This window comes from Chelonia mydas, chromosome 3 (assembly GCF_015237465.2).
Source record: "Chelonia mydas isolate rCheMyd1 chromosome 3, rCheMyd1.pri.v2, whole genome shotgun sequence".
Lineage (NCBI taxonomy): Eukaryota > Metazoa > Chordata > Testudines > Cheloniidae > Chelonia > Chelonia mydas.
The window spans coordinates 48,557,806-48,576,226 of record NC_057851.1 but is presented as its reverse complement, the minus strand read 5'-3'; the positions used below and the strand labels follow the sequence as shown (position 1 = coordinate 48,576,226).

Here is an 18,421-nt window from a genome sequence, read left to right as displayed (position 1 = left end):
TTTCAAATAAACCCATGTTGATTTCCATTCATTACATTATCTTCCTTTAATTCTTTCTTAGGTGAGTCCTGTATCAGCCACTCCATTATCTTGCCGGGGATTGGTGTCAGGCTCATAGGCCTATAACTACTTTAGTCATCCCATTACAAAATCGGCACATTAGCTTTCTTCCAGTCTCCTGGAACTCAGTGCTCCAAGACTTATTGAAAATCAACATTAATGGTCCAACACGCACCTCAGCAAGCTCTTTTAAAACTATTAGATGCAAATTATCTTGACCTGCTGATTTTAAAATGTCTAACTTCAGTAACTTCTGTTTAGCATCCTTCAGAGATACCATGGAATGGAAAGAGTATCACCATATGATAAGACTACGTCTTCTGTTCCTTCCCCCCAAATACAGAACTGAAATATTTATTGAACACTTCTGCCTTTTCTGCATCATTATAATTTTACCATTTCCATCTAGTACTGGACCAATATCATTGTTAGCATTCTTTGTGTTCCAATATATTTTGAAAACTCCTTATTGTCCTTAATTCTGCTGACCATAGATTTCTCCTTGTGTCCCTTTGCTGCACTTATCAGTTTTCTACAACTCCTAACACCTGATTTATATTCATCATCATCAATTTCTCCTTTCTTCCATTTGTTATATATTATTATTTTATAGCTGCCTTCACTTTCCCTCTAAACCAGATCAGTTTTGTAACCCGTGCACCTTCTTCCTCAATTGTGGCTTCCTGGGCATCTAGTGAGGTGTTCTTAAATGATTCCCAATTACCATTCATGCTTTTTTCTAATTAAATTCCATGCTGATTTGACTCAATTGTTTTCAGCTTTGGGAAATTATCCTTATTTTAGCATCAAGTATTACTGGAATTTACTCTTCATCAGATTGTTTTCTGACTCTCCTAACCTGCTCTTATCTTTCTTCCCCCTACCTTAAAGTTTTTTTTATAAATTAGTCTACCAGAAGCATTTGCTAATGAGAGACCTGTTGAAATGTCAACAACCTGACACAGCTTCCCAATAGACATTTTGGGAGCAAACAATTTGATTAGTTTTAAGAAAGAACTGGACAAATTTATGAGTTCTATTGTATGACACAGTTGCTTGTAATGGGAGGGGGCAGCACTCAGCAGCCCCAGGGGCTCACTTCCAGTCTATGTCCCAGTTTTATGTTCCTAAAATGCTCATGCTTCAGCCATCCACCTGCAGGGGTCATGAAGGGATTCCTTCCAACACCCCATCTATCCCCCCACAGCGTATTCTGATTTTGTCTGTTTTGTCTCCTTCCTCTGAAGCATCAGAAGTGGTCACAGCTGGAGTTGGGGCACTGGATGGGGTGGGCCAGTGATCTAAGGTGGGCACCAAGCATTCTCTATCAAGTACTTGCTGGCTGGTTCTTGCTCACCTGCTCAGGGTCTAACTGTTCACCATATGTTGGGTCAGGAAGGAATTTCCCCCCAGGAAAACCCCCCAGGTTACATTGGCTGTGATCTTGGACGGGTTTTGCCTGCTTGTGCAGGTCACTTGCCAGGATTACCTGGTATCTCTCACTTACTCATCGCCATGCCATTACAGGGGCCTTGGTGCACCTTGATCCTGACTGTTCTCCCTGTAGCACAGAATAGTCTAGTATTCTCTGGGCTGCTATACTTTGCTTTAATTTTGGTTGTTGGGTGCTGGGTTTAGTATGCGGAGCTGGGTGGCGTTGGTGGCTTGTGATATACAGGAGATCAGACTAGGTGATGTGTGTCCCTTCTGACCTTAAATTCTATGACTCTATAATTAAGTCAATTAAGCCTAATTAAAGTAGGTAGAATTATTTATATGACCACCTTGAACATTCAGTCTTTCATTGCTGATGGACAGCAGGCCCCTTAGCACTAGCTTGCTCAGTACTTCAAAGGAAGCACCTAACCAGTCAAAAAGGTATTTTAGGGTATTTCTCTAACAAAAAGATCCAGTAATCATGATCCAAGATAATTATGTTAATAAACCAGAACTAGGTAAAGGTCTCAGAAGGGAGATATAATGTTTTTACAAATGGCAAGGATCTGGAGAGGAAAACAGAAAGGAGAAAGACTGTACTCACAAAAGTGAAATCTTTCACAGCCATTTACAAGATCCTACCAGCAATTTTCCACCCTGAACAGATTAGCCCCTGCTACCACCCATTCCCTACTCAATAAAATATGCCTCTTTCCCCTTTTTTGCAGCAAGAAGAGGTACAACTACATCCATTCTAAAGTTTTCTATATTTTTTTATCATAATACTCATACGCCTTGACCATACTAAATAGTTATTCTCTCTTCTTGGTTTTTACACCCATCAAATTGTCAAAAACTTGTTATAAAGCATTTAAAAAGTGTACATGCTGTAAATGCTAAGTATTAGTCATAACATGTCAAACTGTACATTTTTTTTAGTGCTAATAGGTCAATCCATCCAGCCCCAGAAATTCCTTTCAACTTCGCACTATTCTGATAAAGAGTTGCTATGAACTATACTTACGGCCAGATTTTTAAAATATTTAAACACCTGAAGATGCAGCCTACTGGGATTTTCAAAAGCTCCTAAGTCCCCCTGCATGATGATGATGTTTCGCTCATGCAATTTAAACAGGGGTATTATCCCACACCTCTTTTACATGCTATCCAATTTTTTGTTTTATTAGTTTTGTGGTCAGATCACAATGTAGGCTCATATCCAAACTGCTCTGCATTGTAACACAATGTTTTAAGACCTTATTGCTTTCCAAAACTTTCCCATATACATAAGATCAATTCTCCCAGATGCACAAACTCAAGTTAATACATGTTTTGTGTCTCCAGCACATATTTCTTTCCTTACTGGTGAGTGACACACCTTGATTAAGTATAGTTTGTAAACTGAATATTTTTATTAGTTTCCATATCATCACATACTTAAACTAAAAACAGGGCTAAAATAATTCCATGTGGCACCAAACTGGACTGTTCCACAGTTTACCCTTTATTTACATTCTAAGTCACTTTCAGTCTATGTGCTAAAGCCAACGCCAATTTGAATTAAAATATTAGGAAATGAAGGGAATGTAATGGATATAATAGATCTAGGCTATAACTAAAGATCTCGAAACAGAAGTTTTCAATTAAGATAACTGAATAATTCAATAATTCAACAAGTTACAGTCCAGCGAGTGACTGTGCTGTGTTAAACCTACCCAATATCCTACACGAACTGATATGGTTACACCGGTTAACCTTGGAACTACTCATTACCTCTAGAAGTTAACTGACTGGGCAATACAGTACAGCTCATATAGGTGAAGTCATCCAGTTTTTTTTCCAATCTAAATGGTAATGATTGTTAAGAAATAGAGCGGGTTTTGACTCCAGATTTAGAACGTATCTAAAGTCATTTGTACAGAAAACAGAGTTACAGCTTCTCAAGAAAAGGATGTCGGAGAGATGACATAAATGGCTGTGGGAATACTATTATGGGTAAATGTAAAACATAACATCCTCATCCATTTATTGGACAGTTTAATAATTATTCCAAGAAATATAAAATCTAACATTTTAAACTGATCCTATACATAAAATGCTTAACCACGTAATATAATTGTATTAGTATGTTTAATACATCTATTAAACCAATTCAAGTGCAAATCTACTATTTTAATTGAAAGGAGTTATACATTTGTTTACCCTCCTTATAGTCTATTTGCACCAAAAACATTTTTATTAGTTTTGGTGAATTTGTACTAATTTTTAAAAGCCACCAAAAGACAGAGCAAATCTTATAGTCTCCAGAAATCAAATAATCTATTTATAAAATACATGAAAGCAGGTACAAGAATTAAATTTTGAATACTCTATTCTGTATAAATATTGCATTATGTGCTGACCCGCTCCAGCTTCATTCTTCAGAACACTTCATGAGAGTTACCCATAAACAGAGCACCTCCATATCCAAATCTCCCACTCCATGGTCCGCAGCATCTTTCAGACTGCAGACAGTGAGGAAGAGACGCATGGTACTCATGCTAATTTGGGAATAGCTACCATAATGCATGTGTATTACATTTTGACAAACTCCGTTCCTCAGGAAAGGTGGGTTATTTTCCCTCATCTCTTTTACTTGTAACCCCCACAAGAAATACTGTAGAAAGATGCTTAATGCAGAGATTTTTGTATGTTCTGATGCCAGGTTTAGGAGTATGGTGGGGAGAAATAAATCAGTGGAGGTCAGGGGGCAAATAGCAGGGTCTGAGTCACTGGAGGTTGTTTGTGGAGGGATGGGGGGAGGGAATAACATGGAATGGTTGAGCAGGGGAGTGAGAGGAGCTGCAGAAGGTCCAATCATCACTCATCTGGGATTGAGGGGAGTAAGAACGTGTGCGGCAAACGATAACTGCAGCAGGATTTGGATCAGCAATGGGTGTAGGAGCAGGTGCTAGAGAAGGGACTCAGATCGGTATGGGTGGTGTGTGTATGGAGGAGTGGGAGGTACAGTAACTGGTCCTGGGGAACAGTGTAGCAGGGCCCAGATTGGCAACATGGTGTGTACTGGGGAAGTACAGTAATGGGTGCTGGTGAAGTGTGTGAGTGTGTTTGTATTGGGAGGGGGAGGTACAGCAAGGGATATAGGCCTGGGTCCAGCAGGCCCAAGTCACTAGCTTGCCCCCAGGGAGGGGGGACGGAGGAGTGTAAAGTAGGCCCAGGTCAGTAGTGGGGGGGGGGGGGAGGAATGGGGAGGAGAGTAGGAGGCGGGGCAAGGAGGAGTGAGGGAAGGATAGGAGGCCCAGATCAGCAACAGGCCCCGGGGGAAGTGTGTGCAGTAGGCCCCAGGGGACAAGGGTGAGAGCAGTCAGTGGCGGGGGAGTGGGAAAGGTAGCAGGCCCAGGGCAAGGGAAGGCCCGGAGGGGGAAAGGCAGCAGGCCCGGGACAGGGGGGAGGACCACAGGGCAGGAGAAGGCCCGGGGTGGGGGTGGGGAGAAGGTAGGAGAGCCACAAGGCAGGAGAAGGCCGAGGGTAGCCAGGGCCGGGTGCGCCGGCTCCTGCTTGCTGTGGGGGCGGCCAGCATATCCCGGGGCCGACCCCGAGAAAGGGGCAGGGGCGACTCTAGCTCGGCGGCCCCGGGCTCCCCCCCGGCCAGAGCCACCGTGGTGGCGGCCTCGCCGGAGCGGAGGGAGGCCCACGGCAGCCACCGCAGAGGCCCCTGCGCCAGGCCGCGCCGCCTTCCCGCCGCTGCTTCGGGTCCAGCCGGCCCGGAGGGTGAACGTGGAGAAGGCCCGACGCGGCCGCACAACCGGCCCTTCGCCGCTGTGCCCGGGGGCGGCAACTCACCCTTACTCCGCCGCCCAGCGCTGCCCCGCGGCCAAGGTCCGGGAGGAGGACGGCGGCGGCGGCGGCCGCGCAGGAGGAGGAGGAGGAGGAGGAGGCGGCGGCAGCGCGCGCGCGCGGCTCGCTCCTTGTTGGGGGGGTGCGCTCAGCTGCCCACCCCCCGCGTTGCCCCTTGCCTCAGGTGGTCCCGCCCGCTCGGCCTGGCGCTCGCTGCCGACCGCCGCGTGCCCGTGTACGCGCCCCCCGCCGCGTGCGTGAGGCGAGCGGAGCCGCGCAGCCCAGCTCACGTGACCGCTGTGTTTACTGGAGGCAGGGCATGGGGCGCATGCGTAACAGCCTTAAGGGCAGAGCGCCGAAGGCAACGCCTCGGGCACCGCGGGGCTGCTTCGCACGGCGCGCGAGGGCGGAGGTGCTGACTTGCCCTGTCTCGGCGCCTACTTCGCTGCAGCCCCGGCCGGGCGGCGTGTAGCTTCACGCGTTACCCTCCGGCTCCCGCCGCACAACGTAGCCGGATCCTGGTGCGGGAGCCGGGCAGTCCTGCCGGGCAAGGTGCTCGGCCGCTTGCGACTGTCAGCGGGGGCATTGGCGGGCCGTTGGCGCTGAAGGACTCAGCTCCAGGCTCTCCCCATGGAGCCGCGGGCTTTCCGCGCAGAGGCCCACGGGGGAGGGGGGACACATACTTCTGGGGAGGCCCTGAGCCCGCTGCACTGAGACCCTGTTTAATAACTGGGGGAGGGGGTAGCTCTGCCCAGGGCCTGGCGACCCTTGCCAGCCTGGACACACGGATCAATCACAACAGCTGCAAACTCCGTCTGGGGGCCGGAGGGGGGTGTCGCTTCAGCCTTTTGGTTGCAAAGAACTTTAAACGTTTGAGTGTTTTAACATGAAAGTAGCTGTGGTTAAGAAACTCCTTCGCTAAGCTTCTGTCTTCTGCTCTCCTGCCATGTTAGCCCCAAAGGGGTTAAACTAGCAACCCAGAACAGCCTAGGTGGAGTTCTGCACAGTGCATGCAAGCAGCTGGGAGGCACAGGAGATCTCAGTGGCACAGATTTCTTCCTAGGGCAATATTTCAGAGTATGCATCCAATGAAGTGAGCTGTAGCTCACGAAAGCTTATGCTCAAATAAATTGGTTAGTCTCTAAGGTGCCACAAGTACTCCTTTTCTTTTTCCTACTGCAATAGCATCCCACAGAAGGGCTGAGCCAGTGAGTGTGCCCTATCGACCCAGAGCAAGTTACTGACTGGCCTCTACCTAGCCAGATGGCTTATAAGGTGATTAGTGGTTGAATCTCCTCACAGCAGACTGGTATATGTATGGAGTGGTACTGGGCCAGGTTATACAATGCCATCAGGGACTGACGCTGAGATAATTACACTTGTGCAAGTTTCTCTTATGTAGGCAGGGCCCCATGTTTTACAAGAGCCCAGACATCATTATGCAGTCAAACTGAGGGCCTCTTTAAAGCATAAATTTAGGTATTATTCAGCTGCCAGACACTGTCAAAAAAAAAGAAGCACCACACAGTGACTTGATAAACAGATTCATATTTAATACAAGAGATTTTAAACAGTTTAAGATTCATCTGGAAAGCTCTTTTATAAATAACGATTTGGCATTTAAAATTACCTGCCAAAGTGTAATCCTGTCAATACAGACTTTTACACTCTGTGTATTCACCAAACAATGTTTTCAAATCCAAGTGATCAAAATCATGACATTTTTTGAAGTAATTTTGGGGTTCTCGTTCTTCTGGTGGTGGAGTTTTGAGGATTCATATTCCCCAAGCTTTTCTCTGCCACCCTATGAGCTAAAAGTGTGCTTTATAAGTAAATTAAAGCTGAAATTCTCACATGATCACATCAGACTAGGACCTGGATATTTAAACCGAAAAAACACCAAGTATCATAAGACTTGTGATCTAAGTTGCAAGAGTTGGCAACGCTTAACATCTGCATTGCACGTGTAGTTTCAGCAGGATATTTACACTTTTGTTGTAGCATGCATTCTTCTTCCCATATTAATCTTCTCCAGAGACAAGTTATTCCCCAAGTAGATAGCATGTGTAAGTAAGTCTGCAATCTTAGCTAGTAGCCCAGAAGATTCTGCCTTTTAAACTACAGAAAAGCTGGTTTGTGAATCATTTAAGCCACCAGAAACTCATCTGCAAAGAAGTCAAGTATCAGAGGGGTAGCCGTGTTAGTCTGTATCCACAAAAACAATGAGGAGTCCGGTGGCACCTTAAAGACTAACAGTTTTATTTGGGCATAAGCTTTCATGGGTAAAAAAACCACTTCTTCAGATGCATGGAATGAAAATGACAGATGCAGGCATAAATATACTGACACATAAAGAGAAGGGAGTTACCTTACAAGTGGCAAACAAGTGTTGACAGGGCCAGTTCAATCAGGGTGGATGTGGTCCACTCCCAATAATTGATGAGGGGGTGTCAATACCAAGAGAGGGGAAATTGCTTTTGTAGTGAGCCAGAGAAGGATTTGCTCTTAGTTTGTCTGGTCTGAGTCTTGTCTGTTGCTGCATTGTTACAAGTTCTGAGATGTGAAGTCTAAAGAATAATCCATTCTCTGAATTTCTGCAGGGCTTCCACTCTCTGGGTACTATCCTTCCCCCATAAACCTAGCTGAGTCAGAGAAATGACTCTGGGGGAAGTCTCCTTGGCTCTCTGCCTTCTCTGTTTCTTGGCTGTTTCTGCTCACACGCAAACCCTTCATCAAAACCACATAGCTCTGTGTTTGACCAGCCTTGCATGTGGCCTGTGGCTTGGGTGGTGGTTTCTACTGTTTAACCTATCTTACTCCAAGAATCAGCTCAACTGCTTCTGACATTTATCCTGAATGAAGGGCAGCTGTCATGCCCACCAACTTCGATGAGGTTTCATCCAAATTGCATCTAACAATTCAATTAACAGCAGGATACCAAGAGAGGAAAAATAACTTTTATAGTGGTAATCAGAGTGGCCCATTTCAAACAGTTGACAAGAAGGTGTGAGTAACAGTAGGGAGAAATTAGTATGGGGGAAATTAGGTTTAGGTTTTGTAATGACCCAACCACGCTCAGTCTTTATTCAGGCCTAATTTGATGGTGTCCAGTTTGCAATTTAATTCCAGTTCTGCAGTTTCACGTTGGCCAAACCGGACAGTCTCTATGCAAAAGAATAAATGGACACAAATCTGACATCAGGAATTATAACATTCGAAAACCAGTAGGAGAACACTTCAATCTCCCTGGTCACTCAATAACAGACCTAAAAGTGGCAATTCTTCAACAAAAACACTTCAAAAACAGACTTTACCTGCGCTTGTATTTTCCACTCCATGCATCTGATGAAGTGGGTTCTAGCCCATGAAAGCTTATGCCCAAATAAATTTGTTAGTCTCAAAGGTGCCACAAGGATTCCTCGTTGTTTTTGCTGATACAGACTAACACGGCTACCACTCTGAAACCTGTCACAGAGTAAATGTAGCTTGTCATCATTAAGGCTGTGAGTTTGTCACGGAGGTCATGGAAGTCACAGATTCTGTGACTTTCTGTGACTTCTGCAGTGGCCGGTGCACCTGGCTCAGGGGCAGTCTTGGGCCACTGCACCCCCAGCAGCAGGTGAGGGAGGGGGTTGGGGCATAGGATGGGGTGAGTCGGGCTCTGGGTGGCTCCCCAGAAGTGGAGACATCCCCCTTGCTCAGCTGCTAGGCAGAGGCGTGGCCAGGCAGCTCTGCAAGCTGCCTCCGCCCAGAGCGCTGGCTTCGCAGCTCCCATTGGCCGGGAACCTTCGCGGGGGTGGTACCTAAAGGCGGAGGCAGAGTGCAGAGCTGCTTGACCATGCCTCCATCTTGGACAGAGCTGGACAAGAGCGATGTTGTCACTTCCGGAGAGCACCCCAGCCAGCTAAATGCCACCCAGATCCCACCTCATCCCCTCACCTCCCACACCCAAATTCTGGTGCAGGGATGGGGAGGCACAGAGGCAGGTAGGGAGCCTGCCAGCCCCTCTGCCCTGCCCCCCCGCACCAGCCGGGGTCCTGGGCTACTTGCCGCTGCCTCCCCTGCCAACACCAGCAGGGGTCCTAGGCTGTGTGCTGCTGCTGCCACCCCCACTCCAGCACCAGCAGGGATCCCGGGCCACGCACCACCATCCACCCTCTTCCAGCACCTGTGGGGGCCTTGGGAAGCACCCCCACAAGTTTTAGTCATGGATACTAAAAATACCCGTGACTAAAACGTAGTCTTAATCATCATCTGTGTGGACCAGCATTAGAGGGGGATGACACACATATTTCTCCCATGGGTTTCACAGATAGTTCCTGACAGCAGAGGAATGGTGAAACTCAGGTCTGGTCTACACTGCTGCTTAAGTCGATGTAAGTTACATCACTCAGGGGTGTGAAAAAAATCACACACATCCTGATCAACGTAGCTTACATCGACCTAACACGATATCAACCCTGTGGTATGTCAGCGGGAGACGCTCTCCTGCCAACTTAGCTTTTGCCTCTTGGGGAGGTGGAGTACTAAAGTTGACAGGAGAGCGCTCTCCCATTGACTTATCGGGTCTTTACCAGACCCCCTAAATTGATGCTGCTGCATCAATTGCAGCAGTACTGATTTAGTGGGCCATTGTAGACAAACCCTCAGGAAGCTTGGGTTCCATTCCTGGTTCTGGAGGGGATGTTCTCTAGCAGTCACAGATCATTTCTACCTGATCCCTGCAAGCATGGCCCCTCCAACCTGTCCTTCTCCTAGTCCTGTCTCTTACCCACAACTGGCTCCATGTTCCATTTCCATTCTCCTCTCCTGACCAGTCCCAGAGTGCACTCCTCAAGCTTCTCATACCAGTCCCAGTCTTCTTGCCCAACCAGCCCTTGTCTACCAGTCTGGGCTCTCCCTTCAAGTCCCAGTTCCCTACCCACATTGACTCCTTCCACAGCCAGCTCCCCTGTGCTCATTTGATCTGTCTCTCCCCTCCCCACCCCAACCTCCAGTCACCCCCCCCCCATTACCTCTCTTCCATGGCCCCTTGTCATTAGTCTCTTTGCCCAGATGGTCTCTCTGTTGTCCCCTCACACCCCAGCTCCTAGTCAGATCTGTCTCCATATCCCCCGCTCATCCCTACTGCTTCCCAGTCTTCCCCCTTCCCCAGCCTAGCTCCTTGTCTCACTACAGTGTCTTTCCCCCACAATCCAACTCCCAGTCTTCCCACTGACTCCCAGTCCTAGTCTTCTTGCCCAACCAGTTCCAGCCTTCCCAGTCCTCTTTCCCAACCAGTCCCAGGCTCTCCTTCCCCACGACAGCCAGGTCCCAAGCCTTGTCCAGCCAGTCACAGCCCCTCTTCCTGTCCTAGGTTCCCACTCCCAGATTCATTGCTCAGCCAATCCCAGTCTTCCCTCACAGCTCCCAGTGCCAGTCATACAAGGGTGCTTGTCCCAATCTACTCTTTTCTTTTTGTCCCAGTTCAGGTCTTGTTCCCCTCTATTCAAATCACTTTGATTCCTCCTCCACACTGCCTGGCCACCAGCGAGGGAGGGGAGAGGCAAAGGCAGGAATGCTGGAACAAATTGTATAGTGGAGTTCTGAGAGCCACTGAAACTGTAAACCCTGTATATGATGGAAACTACTTCAAGCCAGGGGTGAGGCAACACCCCCAGCACATCTAGTTCCAGCCCCTTTAAGCACAGGAGCACACTTTATTGCTCTGTGTTCTGGTGCCCAGCCTCACCATGGCAGCCATTACAGGAAAAGTCCTTCTGAGCCCCAGTAGCCCTGGACTAGAGTATGAACAATCTAGTCAGCATTAGGAGCTGTGAGAGATTGTGAATGCTCCAGCCCAAGGCTACACTGGCTCAGAAGGACTTTCCCAGGGTAGACAAGGCCACTGTGTAGACAAGGCTTTTATGTAGCTGTTAGACTAACTCCAGGCAGTCAATACGGCAAACAGAGACGTGCCTAAGTTAGCACTGACTTGACATCATGGGCGACAGATTCATCCTAAAAGGGGGGGGACCAAGGTTCTGTCCCCTCTGTGGCCCTCCCTTGCCCCTCCTTTTGCCCCCGAGGCCCTGCCCCCTGGCTACGCTAGAAGCCAGAGCCACTCCATCTACCTGGGCTGGGGGACCCAAGAACAGCCCCCAGCCCATGTCCCTGCCCCTGGGCCCTCTGCCCATGGCAGGTGGAGGCTCCCCGGGTCCTCACAACTGCCCACACGCCTCTTACCCTGACCCAGTTCCAGCTTCTGGCCTGGACTAGGGGTGGGGGCTCAGGAGTCAAAAACCCATGACCCGGCTGTGGCTAAGAGCCGTCCGGGCAGCTGTGGGGAGCCACAGACCCTCCATCTGCCCTGGGCAGGGACCAGGGGGTTGGGGACACAGGCTGGGGGCTGTCTCGGACTCCCCCATCCTAGGCAGGTGGAGGGTGCACGGGTGGAGCTTTGGGAGAAAGAGGGGCAGGGGGCCAAGCCTGTGGCAAAAAGTGAATGCTCCAGGCCTGTTCACTTTCAAAAGTGGGAGGACCATGGCTCCTTCCCCCTCATCCCCCCACCGATTCCAGTTACCCTGCTTGGCATACCCAGTGAGGATGGAATCTTCAGATATTTTAAGTGGCTGAACTCTAGGAAATCTCCATTGAGCATGTGTAAACTGTGATTTTTCAAAGGCTTGTTACCTGGGCAAAATTGGGTGAATTTTCACAGACACATCGCTGAAACTAAGACACTCTCTTGGCAAATTTCAAGTCTCTGCTCCAAAGCACAGGGGAGCTAGACTATCTCAAAAATTAAAAAAAAGTCTCAAGAATTTTTTAATATGAGCAAAACAATACTTTTTTTCCTTGCCTCATTTTCAGAAATGGCTGAACTGTTTTGGGTAAAGCTTTCCACACACAAAAATTCAGCGTAAGGCAGACACCTGGAGTGGAAAAATCTAGCCCAAGCCATGATAAGCAACTGAATAGTGGGTTTTATAGTTACCTGCACACTCCAGGGCACCCCCCATTACCAAGTTCCTAGGGCTCAAGCGGTAACCCGGTTGATTTAGGCACCCACACCCTTTCCTAGTTCCTAGGACTCCGGAAGAAAGGCACCTACCCTTACCCAGTTCCTCGGGCTCAGGGCATAATCTGATTAATTTAAGTACTCACCCTTACCCAGTTCCTAGGGCTCAGGGCGTACTCTTCTGCAGGTTTGCAGGATCTTTTTACCAGTGAAAGAGCTTTATACAGTAATATCATTATCCTCTATTTATTAACAATTACCAAGCAAAATACAATGCTATGCTCATTAATCCTGATCACGTAAGCAGACTTTCCCTGTTGTCCAGGCAAGGTTGTTCTCATCTGGGTTCTGGTTGCTGCACATCGCGGTTGTGCAGAGGATTCTTAAAGCAGCTCTGATTTTAGGCTGTGTCTTGGGCGGGTGAGTTCTTCTTCCTTCAGGTCTTTCCTTCTTCTTCTTCTTTTTCCTTTCCCTTTCTTTTTCCTTCCCAGCTGGTCTCCTTCTTGACCTTAGTTTATATAGTGAAACTTGAGTCCTGCCTAGCTATACCTTGATCAATCATTTTACTAAGAAATTACAAAATAATTCTTTGACCAATCCTAACATACTGCAAAAATAATTCTTTACCCAATCACCTTAGTTGATTTAAATATTGTAAAATTAATTATGCAACAGACAGAAACAATCAAAGAATCAGACAGAAACCATACAGAAAAACAATAGAGAAGTAGGGACCATAAAGGTAAAACAATAAAGAAATAGAGATTTCACACCCACAACTGTTGATAAGTCGTTACTTGCCAGATGGAATGCTGTCAAAAAAAGTTTTCTTTAAACATCTTAAGATCTGATTTTTTATCTGGTGATGGTGGGTACTATTAGGAGGGGCACCTTCTTAACAGCTCGATATTACATTGTTTTTATATAATTAGAAGGAAAGTGAAGATGTGACTTTCTGCTTCTTGGCTCATGGCTGTTGCTCTCCTAATATGGCTGCAGAAAAAGGCCTCAGACCTTATAATAGTGGGAAGTATTGGGCATCTTTAATAATAGGTGATCCTACCAGCCCCATCTATATGATGATTTGTATTCTCTTACACGCTCTCTCCCCCCACCCCCTTTAATTTCTCACTCTTACTTTCTCCCACATTACACACACTCAACATCAATCTCTACAGTGGGAACCTGGCTGATTTCTGTATTTCTGATTTTCTGAAACAGGCATTGTTGTATAAAAATCTCATAATTCTACAAACTTCTAACACCAAAAGTTTCAAATGAAAATGAAGATTAAAAATGAAGAAAATTGCAAGCTTACTGTGATCGCATGTTATGTTGCTTGCAGAGCTGTCGATTAATCACAGTTAACTCGTGATTAACTCAAAAAAATTAATCACGATTAAAAAATTAATTGCGACTAATCACAGTTTTAATCACATTGTTAAACAATACCAATTGAAATTTATAAATATTTTTGGATGCTTTTCTACACTTTCAAACATGTTGATTTCAATTACAACACAGAATACAAAGTGTATACTGCTCACTTTATATTATTATTTTTATTACAAATATTTGCACTGTAAAAATGATAAACAAAAGAAATAGTATTTTTCAATTCACTTCATACAAGTACTGTAATGCAATCTCTTTATCATGAAAGTGCAACTTACAAATGTCGATTTTTTTCTGTTACATAACTGCACTCAAAAACAAAATAATGTAAAACTTTAGAGCCTACAAAGTCCACTCAGTCCTAATTCTTATTCAGCCAATCGCTAAGATAAACAAGTTTGTTTACATTTACAGGAGATAATGCTGCCCTCTTCTCATTTACAATGTCACCTGAAATTGAGAACAGGGATTTGCATGGCACTTTTGTAGCCAACATTGCAAAGTATTTACATACCGGATATGCTAAACATTCTTATGCTCCTTCATGCTTCGGCCACCATTCCAAAGGACATGCTTCCATGCTGATGATGTGCGTTAAAAAAATAATGCGTTAATTAAATTTTGACTGAACTCCTTGGGGGAGAATAGTATGTCTTCTGCTCTGTTTTACCAGCATTCTGCCATGTATTTCACGTTACAGCAGTCTCAGATGATGACCAGAACATTGTTTTAAGAACACTTTCACTGCAGATTTGACAAAATGCAAAGAAGGTACCTGTCATAAACATACAGCTAAGGGTAGCCTAGAATTCCTCCTTATCTGTAAGGGGTTAAGAAGCTCAAATAACCTGGTTGGCACCTGATCAAAAGCACCAATGGGGAAAGAAGATACTTTCAAATCTGGGGCCAGGGAAGGCTTTGTTTGTGCTCTGTGTTGTGGGTTCTCTGGGGAAGCAGAGAAGCATCAGGTCAGAAAACTTCTCCTAAAATCATCCTAAAATGAGTCTCAATATTGCAAAAAGAGTAAGTAAATAAGGCAAGGTGCATTAGATTATCTTTTGTTTTTAGCTCGTGAATTTTCCCTATGCTTAGAGGGAGGTTTATCCCTGTTTTTTGTAACTTTAAAGTTTTGCCTAAAGGGGAATCCTTTGTGTTTTGAATCTGATTACCCTGTAAAGTTACCTTCCATCCTGATTTTACAGAGGTACTTCTTTTACTTTTTTTTTCTTTATCATAAAGTTCTGTTTTTTAAGAATCTGGTTTACCTATTTGGTTGGTATATTATTTTTAAGCCTATCCAGGAAAGGGGGTGAGGGGGCTTGGGGGGATATTTTAGGGAACAGGAACTACAAGTGGTCCTTTTCCTGAATCTTTGTCTAACTCACTTGGTGGTGGCAGCAGTACCCATCCAAATACAAGGAAGGATTTGTGCCTTGGGGAAGTTTTTAACCTAAGCTATAGAAATAAGCTTAGGGGGTCTTTCATGCGGGTCCCCACATCTGTACCCTAGAGTTTAGAGTGGGGAGGGAACCTTGACAGTACCAATGTGAGATTTCTATAGATATCTAGAGCACTTGACCCTAGGTTTAAGAATCTGAAGTGCCTTCCAAAATCTGAGAGAGAGGAGGTGTGGAGCATGCTTTCAGAAGTCTTAAAAGAGCAACACTCCGATGCGGAAACTACAAAATCTGAACCACCAAAAAAGAAAATCAATCTTCTACCGGTGGCATCTGACTCAGATGTTGAAAGTGAACATGCATTGATCTGCACTGCTTTGGATTGTTATTGGGCAGAACCTGTCATCAGCATGGACGCATGTCCTCTGGAATGGTGGTTGAAGCATGAAGGGACATATGAATCTTTAGCACATCTGGCACGTAAATATCTTGCAACGCCGACTATAATAATTACATGTGAATGCCTGTTCTCACTTTCAGGTGACATTGTAAACAAGAAGCAGGCAGCATTATCTCCTGTAAATGTAAACAAACTCGTTTGTCTGAGTGACTGGCTGAACAAGAAGTAGGACTGAGTAGACTTGTTTTATTTTTAAATGCAGTTATTTTTGTACGTACTTCTACATTTGTAAGTTCAACTTTCATGATAAAGAGATTGCATTATAGTACTTGTATGAGGTGAACTGAAAAATAGTATTTCCTTGTTTTTACAGCACAAATATTTGTAATAAAAAATACACTTTGTATTCTGTTTTGTAATTGAAATCAATATATTTGAAAATGTAGAAAACATCCAAAATATTTAAGTAAATGGTATGCTATTATTGTTTAACAGTGCGACTAATCACGATTAATTTTTTTAATCGATTGACAGCCCTAGTTGCTACATAAAACCAGGAAGTCGCTCTTTATCTGGTCTAACTCCCTCTGTCTAGTGTCTATTTCATCTCCATTGTCAGCTCTGTGACACTGAAAGCAATTCCTTGATGGTGAAAAACACTAAGGCCCAGATTTTCAAAGGCATTTAGATGCCTAACTCCTATTATCACCTTTTTATCTAAAAGTTGAACAAAATTATGAAGGATAAAGGCAACAAAAGAAAAGAAAAATTTACTCTTTCCATTCCCCAGGAACGTGCTTAACAGTTCAGAGGCTTGTTTGTTTTTCAATGGTTGTTCTGGTTGGGGAAAGGCTTTTTTGAAAAGATGTGTCTTACATTTCAGTTCAAATTCAGTCAAGTTCAGTCTAGTCTTTTCTAGCATAGATCTCCAAAGCTGGGGTCAAGCTGCTGAAAGTGCTGTGCCCCCAGCATCTAATAACCTAAGGGCATGTCTATATGTGCATTGATGCAGCTGCATCGCTGTAAACGCTCCCATCAGCTTAATTACTCCAGCCCTGCAAGCAACGATAGGCATGTCGGCAATAACACTGTCCACACCTGCATTTAAATCGGCATGTTATGTCATTCACGGCTGGCTAATTCACACCCCTGAGCAACATAACTTATGTCAACTTAAGTTGCAGCGTAGCCATAGCCTTAAAGCGGTTGCATTCAGTCCCAGATACAGTGAGGTATGATACTTTAATCTGTAGGAGATGGAAGCATGGATCATGGTGGCTTAGATCCTCATCCAAGAGGAAAAGGGTGCAGTTTCTGGCTAGTTGAAGATGGAGGAAAGCATTCCTTGATACTGTGGTAATCTGTATGTCTAGGAATAGTGCCGCACCTTGCATAACCCAGAGACTTTGTATGACTGCCAAGTCAGTGTTAATGCAGTGTTGTAGATGTTTTGGTCCCAGGACATCAGAGAGACAAGTTGCGTGACGTAATATCTTTTATTTGACCAACCTGTGTTGGTGAAAGAGATAAGCTTTTGAGTTACACAGAAGCCCAGATCTGTAGAAGAGCTCTATGTGATCAAAAGCTTGTCTCTTTTTCTAACACAAGTTGGTCCAATAAAAGATATTACCTCATCCACCTTGTCTCTCTAAAGCTCATGTTAACTGATGCAGGTTTCTGCTTGCTGTGTTCACTGCCTGGAGTTACCCTAGCAGCTATCTAAAAGCCTTGTCTACTCTGGGAATATTTCCACCAAAATTTAAAAAAAACAATTGGAGCACTAGTGTAGACTTAGCTCTGGCAAAAAAAAGAACTGTTTTTATAGCTGGTTACATTACATCTGCTTTCAGTAGGTTTAACTAAATTGGCTATAAAAATGGTACCACTACAGTAGTGCTCCAAGCAGGTTTTAAAACCAACTTGAATTTTTGAGAAAATCTCTATAGTGTAGACTAGAGTTTAGGAAATATCAACTGCTGACAAGTTATGTCTGAGCAAGTTTTAACCAGTTTCTGAAATAGTGCTGCACATCATTTGTAGTTAAATTGTGTTAATCAGCAGTTCAGTTGCACCCATTGCTGATGCTCATGTCAGCAATGGGTAATTTTTGAGGTACACATAAGATTAGAGATCCCTTCAGCTTGCCAGCTTGCTGCTGCTGAGATAGCAAGTATCTGAAGACCTTCCCCCCAAATCAGCAGTTCTTCTTCGAGTGCTTGCTCATGTCCATTCCAATTAGGTGTGTGCACAATGTGTGCACAGTCACTGGAAGGTTTTTCCATGTACCCATGAGCTCGGCTGTGGAGCCCCCTGGAGTCGCCGCCTCTCCAGTTCCTTCTTTATCTCCTGTAAATAGTTAAGAATAGTTTTTTAGTATTAGAGTAGTTTGAACCCTTGTTACCAGAGGTTTTCTCCTCAATTTCCCTTCCCTCTCCTGGGGCCAGGGCATGCCTCGGTCCCAGGGTTTAAATCGTGTGGGGTCTGCTGGAAGCTGATCTCAAAGGGCGACCCACACACGGCTTGTCTGAAGTGTCTGGCTGAGTCCCACCAAGCGGACAGGTGCAAAATTTGTAGAGGATTCCACCACTGCACCAAAAAGGAAAGGGACCACAGGTTGAAGCTGCTGCTGATGGAAGCAGCTCTTCGGCCACAGTCAGAATTGAGCCCCATGGATGCGGCACCGGGCTCCTCGGCATCTGTGCACAGTGCACTGGCTTCAATCTGGAATGTGGCGCCAAAGAAGGATTCTGGGTTCAGAGACCCTCAGCACTGGCACTCCTTGGCACCGAAGACTGCTTCACGGGCGGAATTGCAGCACCGTTCTCAGTTGTCTGTGCCATGCAAAAAGCACAGGAAGACAGACGGGGGTGCTCCCATTCTCAAGCACCAGAGCGT

The 18,421-nt window shown here is 45.4% G+C and overlaps 1 protein-coding gene across 5 annotated transcripts in view; it reads right to left on the bottom strand.

Annotated features, from left to right (window-relative positions):
• PHF3 (PHD finger protein 3) overlaps nucleotides 1–5,617 on the bottom strand; it is a 79,061-nt gene extending 73,444 nt beyond the window's left edge. For 2 of the 5 annotated variants that reach the window (XM_037894271.2, XM_037894274.2), the window contains exon 1: nucleotides 5,341–5,605. The gene's annotated coding sequence lies outside the window, so the exon portion shown is untranslated. Of the gene's footprint in view, nucleotides 1–5,340 lie in introns of all 5 variants that reach the window. The other 3 variants (XM_037894272.2, XM_037894273.2, XM_043542441.1) reach the window with 3 other exon arrangements.
• Nucleotides 5,618–18,421: the final 12,804 nt, after the last annotated feature.